Here is a 19,352-nt window from a genome sequence, read left to right as displayed (position 1 = left end):
TGACTCATTAACACATAAAGACTCACCTACCACTTCACATTTGCCAACACTAACATCACCATCAACCACAACATGTACAATAGAATATTTTTCATCAATCAATTCACCCTCCATCGCACATATTTCAACACTCACATCATCAATAGTTGAAGTATCATCAACCTCAATTTTCTCAACTTTTCCAACTTCAACTTTTGCCTCAACATCCACTAAAACATTGGATTCATCATCTACTTTAGAATCCAACACTTTCATCATAAACTTCTTTAAACATTGACTCATATCATGCTCATCTTTTCTATGACACCATAAGAATTTAATATCACAAGTACTAGAATTTAAAAGTTTAGATGTACCTTGATAATCATGCTTTAGAACTTCATAGTGATTAGGAGCAAAATGTTTCCTCATAGCTCTTTTAATCATATCCCATGTAGAATTAGGACGCAATCCGCGTCTTTCCCTGTTTTCATCCAATCTATTTCACCAAGTATAAGCATAGTCGATAAACTCTTTTACAACAAATTAACCTTCTTAGCCTCAGATAGACCACGACCTTCAAATATATTCTATACTTTCTTTTTCCACTCCAAATACATCTCCGGATACTCATCTTCATAGAACGAAGGAATTTTATTTTTCTTAAACATATCCAAATAATAATTAAAACCTCTCCCATCTCCTTCATCATAACTCCTTTCATCTCCATACCATCAACTCTTCTCTCTTCATAGAATTTCCTTTCAAACATTGTACCTGCAAGAAAAAAAATTAGTAATAAAATATCATCACCCAAAATCTCACAAGTCACTCCAAATAAATCACTCAACACTTCTTTTTTTTTTTTTTCACTCAAACAATATGGAATAGCTTGTGCTTTGTGATTTTAAAGATCAAACTCACAAGTTCAAAACTTGTAAACACTTGAAGATTGAAATAACTTTGTACCCAAAGACTCAAGAGACACAAGAAATTTACCACAAGTTTTTCTCATTTCTTTTTTTTTTTGTTGAAGCGTTTTGGTCTTTTCTTCTTTTTTTTTTTGACCAAAATTTTTGATATTTTTTTTAAAAATATTTTTTTTTCGATTTTTTTTTTGAATTTTAACTTGTAGCACAAGACACGAGACTTGGATAACAAGTTTGAAAGAAACGGCACATAAATTTTATGTGAGATAGACGAAGAACGAAGGACAAAGAAAGATGAACGAGGAACGAAGAAAGAATATAGATTAAAGAAGGATACGACTTACTTGAATCAAAAACCTTTGCTTTGATACCAAATGATATGAATTCTCGTTGTATGGAAGGCAAACACGATTATATTGAATCGCACCCTCAATCCAACAACAAAAAAAATCAAAGAATTTGCCCGATCTTGAAACAAGTAACGAATTTTGGAAAATTCACCTCTAGCATACAATGAAACTAGCAACAAAAATTCACGAAATAAACAACTGATCACAACGGAACCTTCAAAAAACTTGTTTCTGATAATCCACGAGGATAATCAATCGACAAATGCTTGATAATTTTGATTTGAATGAAGAACAAAGCTTCAATAAAAATTCTAGAGAGAATTTTATATATTGAATAATCAAAATCTGAATTCTATTCAATAATGAATGTCTTTGTTGTATTTATAATACAACTACAAAATAATAAAATATATCGCAAAATATATCTAAAGATATAATAATATCTCCTAAAAATTTCCTAGTAGGAATAAAAAACTCAAAAATAACATAAAATATCAAAAATAAACTTAATATTCTGCATACACACTACACGCCGTATTGTGTGTTTTCACGACGGGGGTTGGAGCGCTGTAAGGACGGCGCTGGAGTGCTGTATGGACAACGTTGGGTGCTGCTGGATGCGTGAAATGGGCGCTGGAGCCCTGTGAGGACAGCGGTGGGGCGCTGCTGGATGCGTGACAAGGGCGCTGGAGCGCCGTTTGAGTAGCGCTGCGGCGCTGCAGCTGCATCGGCGATGGCCGCTGCGGCGCCCGTTTTCAAGCGCTGCGGCGCCATCCTGACGTGAAAATCATCAATTTCTTGATATTTTTGCACTTCAATAACATTAATGCATCCTCCAAAGTGACCTTCAAGTAATCCAACTTGATTGTCATGAATTTCAAAGCCTTCAACTCTCGAATGTAAATCACGGAGGAAATCTTGGATCAATTTGAATCTTCGAATGCTTTCTAGATTCATATAACTTGGACTTAAATTCTTATACTATTACTTAACCTAGTGCACTTGCTAGTAGATACCAAAATAAGCGGTCAAGTTTTTGGCACCATTTCTGGGGAATTTTTGTGATAACAAAATTTTTATTTTACTTGAGATCAGACTTTATTTTGCTTTATTAGTTCTCTTAAATTCTGAAATTGTTTTTTTTCTTTGTGTTTTTCAGGTACTTTTTGTTGTGCATGCATAACGTTCGATCATCTAAGGATCTCATACCACTTGATTTAGAGATCGAACGCACGCTCAGCAAAATCCGAAAAGCTAAAAGAGCTATCAATCTTGAGCTTGAGTTAGAATCTGAACCGAAAGAAGAAATGGAGGACAACATAACTGTTCTTGATATTATTCGTCCACCAGTTTAAGGCTATGGATCTAGCATAGTTCGCCCTACTGTCAAGGCGAACAACTTTGAGTTAAAGCCTTCCATCATACAGATGATTCAGCTGTAAGCAAGATTTGGGGGTACATCTGTGGAAGACCCCTACGCTCATCTGGAGCATTTTCTGTCTATCTGTGATAACTTCAAGTTAAATGGGGTAACATCTGATGCAGTACGACTGCGGTTATTCCCGTTCTCTCTACAAGGAGAAGCTTTGGAATGGTTGGATGATCTGTGTAGTGACCCTTACCGAGATCACCTACTAAACAGAACTTGTTGGAGAACGCGGCGATCAGATCAATCAGGATTGATACCCGGTGCAGCGGAAGTTTAAAAATTTTATATGGAACGATTCCATAATGGGTATCAAAACCTTACGATTAAATTGTGTGTGTAAAAATTAAATAACAATTATAAATTTTTACCTCCAATCTCGAAGCGAGATTATGGACACCAACAGATTGCTCTTCTCTTGTTGTATATCCCTGGATCTGATGGACGAACTGTTCTTCAATCAGGTCCACGAACGGATATTTAATCCCTCTGATAGATTGCACTAGAAAATCTATCAGAAGTTTCTACGAAGAGAATAACGAATTTGATCCGTTAAACCAGACTGTAATTCAAAATTCACAGACTGGATTTTACCGAGCAGAGGGGAAAAGGGGCGGCCACTTCAGAGAAAAATAATTAGGGTTTTTCGAAAATTTTGTGACCTGTTGTGTGTAATTTATGTACTGCAATAACTTATTTATAATGTAGGCCACTAACAGCTTAGGGCCCATTAGTCATAAGTTCAAGCCCGACAAGCAAAGCCCGCATGTTCAGAAATTAATATAAAATTCATCATGACTCCGATTGATAAACCGATTTCACCAATGTGCACAGAAACCATTTCTGCACCTTTTAAAGTCAAGATAAATTTTTCTGAATCCGAATTCAGTGGTTTCCAAAAATGCCCATCCCTATGTCATTTTAGGAAATCTTACTCCTCTACTCTTAAATAAGAAGTCCAACTTCTTTGTTCATTAAATTTAACTCTTTAAAATTAACTATCTCAACGGGGATTAAAAATCCATTACTCTGTGTGACCCTCAATGGTTCAGGGATACAGCTAGCCGTGGGCTCACAACCCCTTGTGACTCGGAACAACAATTTCCGACTTGCCCATCGAATCATGATAAGAGCGCCTAGCAACATCGCCCCATGATTCCCTAGGTATCACTAATAGTGCCTGCAAGAACCAATAGATTTTGGTTAGCGTACAGTACGGTCCCTTCATCCATATATCACGATCGAATCAACAACCATTGGTATATCGAGAGTCGTTCGAGATTCGATAACTATGCAATACATCTTGAAGATCAAATAGTGACATCGCATGTGTTACTAAGAAACCATTTCTTAAAACACATCATGTACTCTGGCCAGAGATTCGTCACACTAATATCTCCTTAGATCGCATAGGATATCCATACTCGCAAGTATGTGGTGAATCCTTGACAACAAAGCATCGACTCCTATATGTGTTGTAACTGTACCCAATCCCGACACCTGATGACCCCAATAGAGTCGGTAAACGAGTCAAAGCACAGTACTAGCATATAGAGTCTCAATGATGTTTCAAGTAGTAAGGACTAATGGTGTTCAACCAAAACCGCGAACTTTATCCACTCGATAAGTGATAACCACTTGGAAAGTCCGGATAGGGTAGTTCGATCATTCATCATATGAATATCCATTTGCATGCTTCGAACATCTCTATGTTCCCTACCAATGAAACGTGGTACTCTGCATCGCAAATGCTAGTCTCAAACTCGAGCGATCCTTATCCTTATTATCGGATAGCTCAATCGACTAAGAACAGTTTAGAATATACAGTGACTACAAGATGTGTTTCATGATAGACATCTCCATGTTCTACCACATCTTATATACACTATAGTATATTCAAGGTTTTTATCAAAACAACAATAGTATATCACAATATAACAATATGAAGAAAGATAAAGTCATTGCCATTAATAAAAGTGTAAATAATATTAAACAAAAGATTGTTTATACAAAGAGTCATCAAAGCCCTTAGCCACAAGTTGGCTCACCGGGCACCTACTCTTTCAATCTCCCACTTGCCCTAAAGCCAACTAGTCATACTACGTAGACCCATTGCTTCGCGATGTTTGTCAAATAATGGTCTTGGCAAGGGCTTAGTAAGTGGATCAACGATATTGTCTGCAGAGGCCACTCTTTCGACAGTGATGTCTCCTCTTTCCACAATCTCCCTGATGATGTGGTATTTCCTCAATACGTGTTTGGATCTTTGATGAGACCTTGGTTCCTTTGCCTGAGCAACGACACCCGTGTTGTCACAGTACACCGGGACTGGACCAAAAACTTCAGGAATGACGCCCAACTCTTGGACGAAATTCCTCATCCAAACGGCCTCTTTAGCAGCAGCTGATGCTGCAATGTATTCTGCCTCAGTGGTGGAATCCGCTGTGGTGTCCTGCTTGGAACTCTTCCAAGAGACAGCACCGCCATTGAGCATGAATACAAATCCAGAGGTTGACTTCGAGTCATCCACATCACTTTGGAAGCTAGAGTCGGTATAGCCTTCCAATTTTAGTTCTCTTCCTCCATATACCATGAACATATTCTTAGTCCTTCGTAAGTACTTAAGAATGTCCTTCACGACTTTCCAATGCATTTGACCGGGATTAGCTTGATATCTGCTCGTGACACTCAGAGCAAATGCTACATCCGGTCTGGTAGATATCATCCCATACATGATACTACCTATGGCTGACGCATATGGTACATGTGTCATTTTCTCTATCTCTTCATCCGTCTTGGGACACATAGACTTGGATAGAGAAACTCCATGACACATGGGTAGATGTCCTCTCTTGGACCCATCCATTGAAAACCGTTTCAATATGGTGTCGATGTAGGTTGATTGAGTGAGTCCTATCATTCTCCTAGATTTATCTCTATAGATCTGTATCCCAAGAATATAGGATGCCTCACCCAAATCCTTCATCGAGAATCTACCTGATAACCATATCTTTGTTGACTGCAACATCCCTACGTCATTCCCAATGAGTAGGATGTCATCAACATAAAGTACTAAGAATGTCACAGCATCCTTAACTACTTTTTTGTACACGCATGGTTCCTCCGGGTTCTTGATGAAACCAAAATCCTTTATTGTTTCATCAAATTTCTGGTTCCAACTTCTTGATGCTTGTTTTAGACCATAAATTGATCTCTGAAGCTTGCATACCTTATGCTCGCTTCCCATGGATGTGTACCCCTCAGGCTGCTTCATATAGATTTCTTCCTTAATGTCTCCATTAAGAAAAGCAGTCTTCACATCCATTTGCCATATCTCATAGTCATACCATGCAGCTATGGCAATAAGGATTCTTATGGACTTGAACATTGCAACTGGTGAAAAGGTTTCATCATAGTCAACTCCTTGTCTTTGAGTATAACCTTTTGCCACCAATCGCGCCTTGTAGGTCAATACCTTACCATCAGGCCCAAGCTTTCTCTTGTAGATCCATTTACACCCTATTGGAACAATTCCATCGGGAGGATCTACTAAAGACCAAACTTGGTTTGTATGCATAGAATCTATTTTCGACTGCATAACTTCAAGCCATAAATTTGAATCCGCATCAGAAATTGCTTCCTTGAAGTTTCTTGGATCACATCCAACATCGGGTTCATCTTGATCCCCTTCAAGAAGAAGACCATATCGAATAGGAGGTCTAGATGTCCTCTCGGATCTTCTAGGTACAGGCGTGTCTATCAATGGTTCCTGAGGTGTAGGATCGTTATTTTGTATTTCGGGTTCTTCTCGAATTTCTTCGAGTTCCATCATCTCGCCCTTCTTATCCAATAAGAACTCCTTCTCCAAGAAGGTGACATTCTTTGAAAAAAACACCTTTGTTTCAGCAGGATAATAGAAATAATATCCGATTGAATTCTTCGGATACCCTACAAAATAACATAAGGTGGATCGACTATCCAACTTATCTCCCACTGTCTGCTTCACGTAAGCAGGACATCCCCAAATCCTCAAGTACGAATACTTAGGAGCTTTGCCATTCCATAACTCGTATGGTGTTTTGTCCACTGCTTTAGTGTGGACGTTGTTCAACAACAATACCGCCGTTTCAAGCGCATAGCCCCAAAACGAAGGTGGAAGCTCAGTGAAGCTCATCATGGATCGAACCATGTCCAACAAAGTTCGATTACGACGCTCCGATACACCATTCAGCTGAGGTGTCATAGGAGGAGTCCATTGAGAGAGAATCCCATTCTCTTTCAGATAGTCCAAAAACTCGGTACTTAAGTATTCTCCACCTCGATCCGATCGAAGTGCTTTAATACTTTTACCTAGCTTGTTTTCTACTTCAGCCTTGAATTCTTTGAACTTTTCAAATGCTTCAGACTTATATTTCATTAAATATAAATACCCATACCTAGAATAATCATCAGTAAACGTAATGAAGTAGGTGTGGCCATATTGAGTACCAACTCTAAATGGACCACAAACATCTGTATGGATCAAATCCAACAGATTTTGACTACGCTCAGGTTTCCCCTAAAAAGGAGATTTAGTCATTTTTCCTTTCAGGCCGGATTCACAAGTAGGTAGAGAGTTAATATCAGACATATCAAACATGCACTCTCCCACTAGCTTGTTCATCCTCCTTGAGGAAATATGACCTAGCCTAGCATGCCAAAGGTTTGCCGGGTTTTGACTATCGATTTTCCTTTTGTTTGTTGTTTCCGGTTTATCAACATAATTTATTGGAACGTCTTTTAGTTTTAAGTTATATAGATCGTTTTCAAGTTGTCCATTTCCAATCAAACATTCATTCTTGTAAATATTACAAATCCCATTCACAAAATTGCAAGAATAACCATCTCTATCAAGCATAGAAACAGAAATAATGTTTTTAATCAAATCCGGAACAAATAAAACATCTCTCAAAAGTAACTTAAAACCGTTCTGCAAAATTAAATAAATATCTCCCACAGCTTTAGCTTCAACTCTAGAACCATTTCCGAGCCTCAGCTGGGTCTCACCCATTCTAGGCCTGCGACTTCTTGTCATCACCTGCAAATCATTGCAAATGTGAGATCCACATCCGGTATCCAATAGCCAAGAAGTAGTATTAAGTGAAACATTTATTTCAATATAGAACATACCCTTCGCAGTTCGCAACTGCTCTAGATATTCCTTGCAGTTACGCTTCCAATGACCGGGCTTCTTGTAGTAATGGCAAACATCCTTGGATTTTTCCATGTTTGAAGCCTTTGTCTTGTACTTCTTCTCGGGTTCGATTTTCTTGGGTGGGGCAGAACGTTTCTTACCCTTTGTACTTGGCCCCTTCTTAGCAGAAGAAGAGGAGCCCACCAAGAAAGCCGGTTTATCCTTCTTTAATGTGGATTCATATGTCACAAGCATATTGACCATCTCTTCAAGGGAGGCCTCTATCTTGTTCATATTGAAATTCACCACAAATCCGTCAAACGAAAAAGGAAGAGATAGAAGTAGTAAGTCCACGTTGAGTTCATGCTCCAACACCAAATCAAGGGTTACCAACTTCTGTATGAGCCAAATCACTCGTACCCCATGATCATGGACCGAAGTCCCTTCACGCATGCGACACGTCATTAGCTCCTTAACAGTAGCGAACCTTTCAGCCCTCGATTGAGCCCCAAAAAGTTCCTTGAGTTGTACGTGAATGTCAGCAGCATTCACGGTGTCTTCAAATCGCCTCTGGAGTTCATCAGACATCGAGGCTTGGATATAGCATTTGGACTTGATATCATGGTCCCACCATGTATCAAGTTTGGCTAACTCTTCCGGACTTATGTCAGCTGGTGCTTCCTTCGGAGGAGATTTTTCTAACACGTAGAGCATCTTCTCCGAAGTCAAGACAATCTTCAACTTACGGAACCATTCCGTATAGTTTGCGCCAGTAAATTTATTTTGTTCGAGGATCGAGAAAAGTGGATTACGCGAATTCATCTTTATGAAATACTGAAAAGAAACAGACAAATATCAGTGATTGTTTAAGTAATTTACTAAGACATAAAATAGGCGAAATTTATTTTATGAATCTCAGTCCCACTATTTTAACGATTTCACTACCCTCTAGTGAAAACGGGAAACTGTTTTCCTTAGTGAGAACATGGAGTCCAATTGACAAACTATGGTCCCGAATAATATCAGCCAACCATAATTTTCAAAAGGTAGAGCCCAATTGCTTCCAAAGCAACCTCCACGTTTTTACCTCATGTCCAATAAGGGCCCAATAATATGACGCCGTTTATTGTGACATGTCAAGATGACCCATCAATATTAAGTTGTGATGGACGGTTGCCATGTGGATCCCCCAATAATATGAGCCGATCCCATGGGAGTTCCACCCAACTTACAACATGTGTCGATCCAATGTACAGCTTTTCGACGAACGGGCCCCCCCCCAATAATATGAGCCGGACCATATCCGCGGGTAGCATCTCATACATTAATCGTTGATGGAAGGTAGGAACATTTAAACAAATTTAAATTTTCATTATTTATCTTGATATCAATTTTAAATCATATTTTAAATGAGGGATTTTAATTTTGAAAATTTGTCTCATCATTTTTAAAATTTTGTATGCTTGCCGGATTCACACAATTTTGTCATGCATACAACAATAATATCACATATTATATAGGATGATCGATTCCATTTCTAATCGACCCGTGGTTGCCAATCACGAGTCTTAGTCCAATCCTAGGTAATATGCAGTATGCAATGCAATCCTTTTACATTGTGCTTCCAATTTACATTTCTTCTGTCTTTATTGTCTGCTGGGCCCACCTCCATCTTCAAATCTTGATCTCCCACTAAATCTAATGTATTTACAATAAATAACAATGACAAGTAGGGATACATTTTTAAGGGGTGGGAACGGGCTATAAACCAAGCCCACTTTTATTACATATGACAATTCATATTGGGCCATAAACCAGGCCCATTAATAAATCCAACAACAATAAAAACAAATGTAAATTCCTAACATACACCTACAAAATTGGTCATGGCAATTGATCATCCTTATCCAATAACATTTAATTCAAAATTAATTTATTGGATAACATGCAATGGCAATTTAAATTTAAAAGGATAAAATCATATTTCATATATAAAATCTTATTTTATCTTTTTATCAAATAAAATCATATTTTATCTATAAAATCCAATTTTATACATAAAATCATATTTTACTCAATATATCCATAAGATCATATCTTATCATCAATTGTACCAAAAATAATTAATTTCAAAATTCAATTTAACGGATAAAATATTTAAATTTTCCAAAATTTCAAATTTATCCAAAAATCAATTTTAAAATTTTCGGACTCGAACAATTCGATCCGACGCCTCGTGGACCAATCAAAAACAATTTTCGATCGGACCAAAAATAGAATTTTAACATATTAAAATTTAATTTAAAATTAAAAAATTAATTTTTCCGCGGGCCGCCCTGGACATTCCCGGGCTGCCCGCGCCCAAAGGGCTCGGGCCGGGCAGCTCGGCTGCCCCTAGGGCAGCGATCCAATCGCTGCCCGGGTTTTGCCCGGAAAAAAAAAATTTTATTTTAAAAATATTTATTTTGTTTCAAAAACCGAGGCTTAAAATTTTTTGTACAATCGATTAATTTAATCGCTTGATCTGAGCAACCTGGCTCTGATACCACTGTTGGAGAACGCGGCGATCAGATCAATCAGGATTGATACCCGGTGCAGCGGAAGTTTAAAATTTTTATATGGAACGATTCCATAATGGGTATAAAAACCTTACGATTAAATTGTGTGTGTAAAAATTAAATAACAATTATAAATTTTTACCTCCAATCTCGAAGCGAGATTATGGACACCAACAGATTGCTCTGCTCTTGTTGTATATCCCTGGAACTGATGGACGAACTGTTCTTCAATCAGGTCCACGAACGGATATTTAATCCCTCTGATAGATTGCACTAGAAAATCTATCAGAAGTTTTTACGAAGAGAATAACGAATTTGATCCGTTAAACCAGACTGTAATTCAAAATTCACAGACTGGATTTTACCGAGCAGAGGGGAAAAGGGGAAGCCACTTCAGAGAAAAATAATTAGGGTTTTTCGAAAATTTTGTGACCTGTTGTGTGTAATTTCTGTACTCCAATAACTTATTTATAATGTAGGTCACTAACAGCTTAGGGCCCATTAGTCATAAGTTCAAGCCCGACAAGCAAAGCCCGCATGTTCAGAAATTAATATAAAATTCATCATGACTCCGATTGATAAACCGATTTCACCAATGTGCACAGAAACCATTTCTGCACCTTTTAAAGTCAAGATAAATTTTTTTGAATCCGAATTCAGTGGTATCCAAAAATGCCCATCCCTATGTCATTTTAGGAAATCGTACTCCTCTACTCTTAAATAAGAAGTCCAACTTCTTTGTTCATTAAATTTAACTCTTTAAATTTAACTATCTCAACGGGGATTAAAAATCCATTACTCTGTGTGACCCTCAATGGTTCAGGGATACAGCTAGCCGTGGGCTCACAACTCCTTGTGACTCGGAACAACAATTATCGACTTGCCCATCGAATCATGATAAGAGCGCCTAGCAACATCGCCCCATGATTCCCTAGGTATCACTGATAGTGCCTGCAAGAACCAATAGATTTTGGTTAGCGTACAGTACGGTCCCTTCATCCATATATCCCGATCGAATCAACAACCATTGGTATATCGAGAGTCGTTCAAGATTCGATAACTATGCAATACATCTTGAAGATCAAATAGTGACATCGCATGTGTTACTAAGAAACCATTTCTTAAAACACATCATGTACTCTGGCCAGAGATTCGTCACACTAATATCTCCTCAGATCGCATAGGATATCCACACTCGCAAGTATGTGGTGAATCCTTGACAACAAAGCATCGACTCCTATATGTGTTGTAACTGTACCCAATCCCGATACCTGATGACCCCAATAGAGTCGGTAAACGAGTCAAAGCACAGTACTAGCATATAGAGTCTCAATGATGTTTCAAGTAGTAAGGACTAATGGTGTACAACCAAAACCGCAAACTTTATCCACTCGATAAGTGATAACCACTTGGAAAGTCCGGATAGGGTAGTTCGATCATTCATCATATGAATATCCATTTGCATGCTTCGAACATCTCTATGTTCCCTACCAATGAAACGTGATACTCTGCATCGCAAATGCTAGTCTCAAACTCGAGCGATCCTTATCCTTATTATCGGACGGCTCAATCGACTAGGAACAGTTTAGAATATACAGTGACTACAAGATGTGCTTCATGATAGACATCTCCATGTTCTACCACATCTTACATACACTATAGTATATTCAAGGTCTTTATCAATACAATAATAGTATATCACAATATAACAATATGAAGAAAGATAAAGTCATTGCCATTAATAAAAGTGTAAATAATATTAAACAAAAGATTGTTTATACAAAGAGTCATCAAAGCCCTTAGCCACAAGTTGGCTCACCGAGCACCTACTCTTTCAGAACTTATGCATGCAATTAACTTAATCAAACAGTAAACCAGAAATAAGCTGCGGAAATAGTAAATAACAATATACAATCCCAAGGAAAGGAATCTGTAAATACCCAAATAGTTATACAACCAAATCGAACAGCTGTATCAACCCATTACAACAAAAAGATAAACCCTAGGCGAAGCTCCCGCTGGCCAACCACTGCCTAGCCCCTCTTGGATCCACCCGCCTCATCCAATCGCAAACCTGCCCCATGGAATAGGGTGTCCAAAAATATAGAGTACGAGACGTGAGCATAAAATGCTCAGCCCGAGCCAACATTCTTCTCTTTCTTTTTCACCATTTTTTTTCCTCAATATTTTCATATTTTTAAACATATCCCTTATTTTTTTCTTTTCTTCTTGCTACCCCCTTTTGATTTTTGAACAACACTCAACACACCATTCGTTTCTCAACTTTTCAGTAGGAGCATACACATCAATAATCTACATTCAATTTACTCCCAACAAGGTAGGAATGAGTGTTTAAGCTATGGGTAGTAATTGTAGGTTCTTGAAAAATGTCGAATGGGGGTTTTCCACACGTTTTCACGCGTGCCATTCGTTTTCTATTAAGCTCAAATAAGGTACTAGGGACAAAATAAATCAAGGGTAGATTGAAATGCGCAAACAAAATTCAGAAAGAAATGCCTATATCACTCCTAAATCACAGTATGCCCGTATTGCGCCTCAAGGGATGTTCGAACTTGTTCTAGACAAATCTCAATTCACAGTTAACTCATACAGATCTCAATCAGTGCAGAAAAAAGAATCATCAGTAGTAAGCGATGATTACACCAACATAAAATCCAGATTATGCACCTCTCGTGCTCATATAAATGTGAAGGCTCAATTGGGCATCTAAAGGTAATTCACGAAAGATTTCTTTCTAGCCCAAAGATCAAACAAATTGCCTCAATCATATCCAAGTTTGTGTGTTTCAAATTCAGATTCAAGTGTACCTCACAGAATGTTTTGAGACCTATTCATCGACTTGGTTATACTAGTTCAAAATGATTTGTCAAACAAAGAAGATAGTCATGGACTTAATCAAAAACAAACGGTGAACCCAATTTTTTTTTTTTCATCATTGGCTTTTATGATTTTCATTCACAACACTTGCAACCACATTACAAACGACTCAAACGAACAAAGAAAACACGAAAAACAAAACTAAAAACACAAAAGACACACACCCTCCCCAAACTAAAGACAAGCATTGTCCCCAATGCTACTTAACACCACCAAAACTAAAACAAACTAAAATAAAATAAAAACAAAAAACACTAAAAACTCCCCTGGTACTAATCAGACTCCTCCTCATCCATGTCTTCGGGCAGATCCCGAACCGATGGAGCATATTGGAACTGGAACGGTGGAGGATATGGCGGTGGTGTAGGATAAACGGCCGGGTCCATCCCAGCATTGGCGAGCAGTCCTCGCATCATGGCATGGGTGGATTCATTGTAGGCGGCGTTTACCTCTTGGCAGTGCTCTTGATGTTGCATCCATGCCGACATTTTACTCAATGAATCATGTGTGGTGCGGCGAGCAGGAGGTGGCCGAGGTGCAGTCCGAGGCACAGTCCGTGATGATTGACCAGGGCCAGAGCTGGCCTGGCCAAGAAGTGAAAACTCACGTACGCGGAAGGCGTGTTTTGCTTTCAGAATTGTGTTATCCACTGCCTGCATTGGGTGCAACTATTCTTCTGTGTCCTTGTATGGGACACCAGCTTGCACACACAGTAAAGAAACAATGGTCGGAAAGAAAATTGAAATGTTGGACGTGCGAATGGAAGTGTACAACTCTTGGTTGATAATTTGTCCAACATTAATCGGCCATTGTTTGTGCACAGCATAGAGAAGCACCACCCTGCTCATTGTCACAACATGTGTATGGGACACCGGCATCAACCTGTGGGTCAGAAAAGCATACCACAAGGCCGATTCCAGCCGCAAATTTTTTTCCTTAAAAGATATGAACTTCACCGAATCCTTCCACACATTAGCTTCATAGCACAACTCATTCAAAATTTCATTATAATCCGGATTGGCCTTAAAAGCCTGAAATTGACTAGTCTACTTTCGGAGTTTGCAATAACGCATTAATAGCAGCGGGAGTAAAAGAAACCATCTTACCCCGCACGAAGGTAGTGCTATCGGTACGCTCGGCGGCGTTGGCATAAAATTCACGGACCAAGGGGACTAATGCCGCGAGAGGTTGGCGGCAAAACTCGGCCTATCCTCGAGCTACGATGCCAAGGGAGGCGGTGCGGTTTTTAGAAAGATCAATTCCTCGCTCCGGAATGGGATTCCTAGTGGACTTGGCTTCCTCATAACGTGCCTTTGCTTTTTCAAAAATAAATTTCCCATCTATGAAGTGGGATGGGTTGGCCCTAGAGGTGGCAATCTTCTGTTTCTTTGGCGCCATGTCAAGAGATGTGAGAAATCGAGTGAATTACCTGCAAAATTGAGAAAAGAAGAAGAAATTGAGAGTGAGAGAGATGTCGGCTGTGAGGAAATTAGGGTTAGAGAGAAAGGAAAGAGAGAAAACAAATAAGGGAAGAAGGAATCGGGTGTTTTAAATTTCTGATTTTGCGCGAGGCGCCCGCGCGGTAGAAAAGTGCCGCGCGGGCGCACACCCCTTTTTTTTAAAAAAAATTTAGACAGAGGGTTTGGGTGCGCGGGCGGCAGAAAACTGCCGCGCGAGTGCACCCATTTTTTTTCAAAAAAATTTAAAAACAGAACTCAACTCGAGAAAGACAGGAAATTAACTAAAAATTCTAACACTTGAACTAAAATGAACAAAAACGCGAATAAATAAAAGGGAAAGTAGAATGTAGTTCTCAATTTAAAGTCGAGAGCTTGACTTTTCACCCTTCCCAAACTAGTCTTGGTCAGTCAATGTGGTGATGACTGGCGTGGAATCCACATCACCCCCCACATAGTGTTTTAACCTTTGAGCATTGACCGTGAACGACTCGTTGCGGGCATCTTTGATCTCTATGGCCCCTGATGGATACACCCTGGTGATCTTATAGGGCCCAGACCATCTAGACTTCAATTTCCCGGGAAATAGTCTTAACCGGGAGTTGAACAGCAACACAGCCTCTCCTTCCTTGAATTCCCGCTGACGAATACGCCAGTAATGTATTATCTTTGTCCGTTCCTTGTACGAAACCACCATGTCATATGCATTGTCGCGGAATTCTTCCAGTTGATTTAGCTCCAACAATCTTTTTTCACCTGCAGCAGCAAATTCATAGTTTAGAGTCTTAATAGCCCAAAATGCTCTATGCTCTAATTCAACAGGTAAATGGCATGCCTTTCCAAATAATAATCTATAAGGGGAAGTGCCAATAGGGGTTTTAAATGCCGTTCTATAGGCCCATAAGGCATCATCAAGTCGAAGTGCCCAATCCTTCCGATTAGTACTCACACTTTTCTCCAAGATCTGTTTGATCTCTCGATTGGACACTTCCACTTGGCCACTGGTCTGGGGATGATATGGGGTAGATACCTTATGCTTGACACCATATTTCTTTAAAAGTTTGTCAAAAAGTTTATTGCAAAAGTGGGTGCCGCCATCACTAATGATTGCACGGGGTGTACCAAACCGATTAAAAATATTTTTCTTCAAAAATTTTAGTACAACCTGTGCATCATTTGTTGCAAAAGCTTTAGCCTCTACCCATTTTGAAACATAATCGACTGCGACCAAAATGTATTTTTTCGTCAAAAAAGGTGGAAATGGTCCCATAAAGTCGATTCCCCAAACATCGAATATCTCACACTTAATGATATTATTCATAGGCATTTCATTTCGGTTAGAGATATTACCTGTCCGCTGACATCTATCACAAGCTAAAACATACAGGCGCGCATCCTTAAAAAGGTTGGGCCAATACCTTTGCTGCAGTTTTGATTGGCCCAGTATGGCCACCTACCTCACGATCATGACAATGACTGAGGATGCTTTGCATTTCTCCTTCCTCCGCACATCTCCGAATCATTGAGTCAGCACATATTTTAAACAAAAATGGTTCCTCCCAAAAATAGTGCTTGACATCCGATAAATTTTTTTTCTTCTGATGGAAAGATAGATTATGTGGGAGTGTGCTTGTGACCAGAAAATTAGCAAAATGTGCATACCATGGTGAAATTTCTATGGCGAAAAGTTTTTCATCAGGGAACCAATCATCTATATCCTTTACTTCATTTTGTGCATCATCAGTAATGCATTCTAATCTAGACAGATGATCAGCTACTACATTTTCAACACCTTTCTTATCCCTGATCTCTAAATCAAATTCTTGCAAAAGCAGGATCCACCTAATCAGTCTAGGTTTCGCATCTTTCTTTGCCAACAGGTGTTTAATAGCAGAGTGATCTGTGTAGACTGTGATTTTTGAAAGCACAAGGTACGAATGAAATTTGTCTAGTGCAAATACTACAGCTAGCAACTCTTTTTCAATGGTGGCATAATTGAGCTAAGCTTCATTAAGAGTCTTACTAGCATAGTAGATGGCTCGGAATACCTTGTCTATTCATTGGCCAACTACCGCACCAATAGCAGAATCACTAGCATCGCACATTACTTCAAATGGAAGCTCCCAGTTCGGCGATGTCAATACTGGCGCAGTCACCAGTTTTTCTCTCAATATCTCAAAGGCCTGCAAACAATTCGAATCAAAATCAAAAGGGGCATCTTTCATGAGCAAAGAGGACAGAGGTTTGGCAATTTTTGAAAAGTCTTTAATAAATCGCCGATAAAAACCAGCATGTCTGAGGAAACTTCTAACTCCCTTTACTGTCGTAGGTGGAGGCAGATTTTGAATAACGTGCACTTTAGCCTTGTCCACCTCGATCCCCTGTTCAGAAATTCTGTGACCCAACACTATACCTTTTGTCACCATGAAATGACACTTCTCCCAGTTAAGCACCAAATTGGTCTCCTCGCATCTCATCAACACAGAATTTAAGTTATGCAGACATGCATCAAAAAATTGACCGAAAATAGAAAAATCATCCATGAAAATTTCTAGAAAATTTTCGACCATATCATGAAAAATAGCAGTCATACATCTCTGAAAAGTAGTAGGAGTGTTACATAGTCCGAAAGGCATACGTCTGTAGGCAAACGTACCATATGGGCAGGTAAAAGTCATTTTATCCTGGTCTTCAGGTGCAATCGCTATTTGATTGTATCCTGAGTACCCATCTAAAAAACAATAAAATTCATACCCAGCCAATCTTTCTAGCATTTGATCAATGAACGGGAGGAGAAAATGATCCTTACGGGTTGCGTCATTTAATTTTCTATAATCTTTGCACACACGCCAACCCGTAACTGTCCTAGTAGGTATTAATTCATTATTCTCATTCTTTATGACAGTTATCCCCGTTTCTTTGGTACACACTGCATTGGACTCACCCACGGACTATCAGAAATAGGATAAATGATACCTGCGTCCAACATCGTTTCATCTTTCACAACTTCCTGCATCTTTGGGTTTAGTCTCCTCTGTGGTTGGACTAATGGGTTGATGCTCTCTTCCATTAAAATCTTGTGCATGCATATGGATGGATTGATTCCTTTGATATCCGCCACTTTCCAAGCAAACACACTCTTGTGTTTCTTAAGCACCTCCATTAGTTTGTCCTCCATCTCACCTGTCAAAGAAGAAGATATTATGACAGGTAACTTATCGTTCTCACCTAAAAACATGTATTTAAGATGAATGGGTAATGGTTTCAATTCCACAGTAGGTGGTTCCTCAATGCTTGGTTTCTGAAGAACTAAATCCTTCCGGTCACCAAGGTCTTCAAGTCTAAGCTTTCCACCTCTTCTCCATGACTGGTTGTCATTCAAGTATGCGGTCATCTCTTCTACTCCGTCACTGAGGTCGCCCAACTGTTTAGATACAAGTGCAGCCTCTAACGGTTCCTGAAAATTATCCTGCACATAATCAAATAAGAGTGAGTCTACTACATCTAACTGAAAACATTTTTCATTATTCTGAGAAAATTTCAAAGCATTAAAAACTTCAAAAGAAATTTTCTCCTCTCCCACTCTCAACAACAGCTCTCCCTTCTTGACATCTATAAGTGCTTTTCCTGTTGCCAGGAAAGGTCTTCCCAAGATGAGTGGCATGTCCAGATCTACTTCCATATCTAACACCACGAAGTCCACGGGGAAGATGAATTTGTCCACTTTCACAAGAACATCCTCGATAATCCCCCGTGGATATTTGATGGACCTGTCCGCCAGTTGTAAAGACATTCTGGTGGACTTTGGTTCTCCCAAGCTCAGTTTCCTGAAAACAGAGTAAGACATTAAATTTATACTTGCACCCAAATCACACAAAGCCTTATGAAACTGAACATCATTAATTACACAAGGGATAGAGAAACTCCCTAGATCCTTTTTCTTTTGTGGGATTTTGTTCTGCACCAGTGCCGAGCAATTTTCTGTCAGAATTATCATTGCATGCTCCTCCAATTTCCTCTTGTTAGAGAGGATTTTCTTCAAGAATTTTGCATAGCTTGGCATTTGCATCAGTGCATCGGCGAAGGGTATATTGATGTTCAATTTCTTGAACACTTCTAAAAATTTACCAAACTGAGAGTCTAGCTTGGCCTTCTTAAGAGCTGCAGGAAAAGGTGGTGGCACAACAATTTTTGATTGTGAAGTGGGTGGGGGTGTTGAGATAGATGACTTACCTGAAGTTTTTTTTGATGTACCCGTTTCGGGCTCTTTCTCGCTTTTTTGTTCAGGCTCGACCATCTTTCAACTCCTTAATTCAATTGCTTTCACTTGTTCCTTCGGATTCTTCTCAGTGTCGCTCGGCAAAGTACCCTGATCTCTGCTGGAAATTGATTTGGCCAATTGACCTATTTGATTCTCCAGATTTTTGATCGATGCATCTTGATTCTGCATACGGGTTTAACTAGATGATATAAATTTCTGAATCATCTGCTCCAAGCTTGATTTCTCCTCTTGAGGATGCCTGCTGTAATTCTGATTTCCATACGGCTTATTATTCTGTCCACCCCATGAAAAATTCGGATG

Source organism: Henckelia pumila, chromosome 4 (genome assembly GCF_033568475.1).
Source record: "Henckelia pumila isolate YLH828 chromosome 4, ASM3356847v2, whole genome shotgun sequence".
NCBI lineage: Eukaryota > Viridiplantae > Streptophyta > Magnoliopsida > Lamiales > Gesneriaceae > Henckelia > Henckelia pumila.
This window is presented reverse-complemented; position numbering follows the sequence as displayed.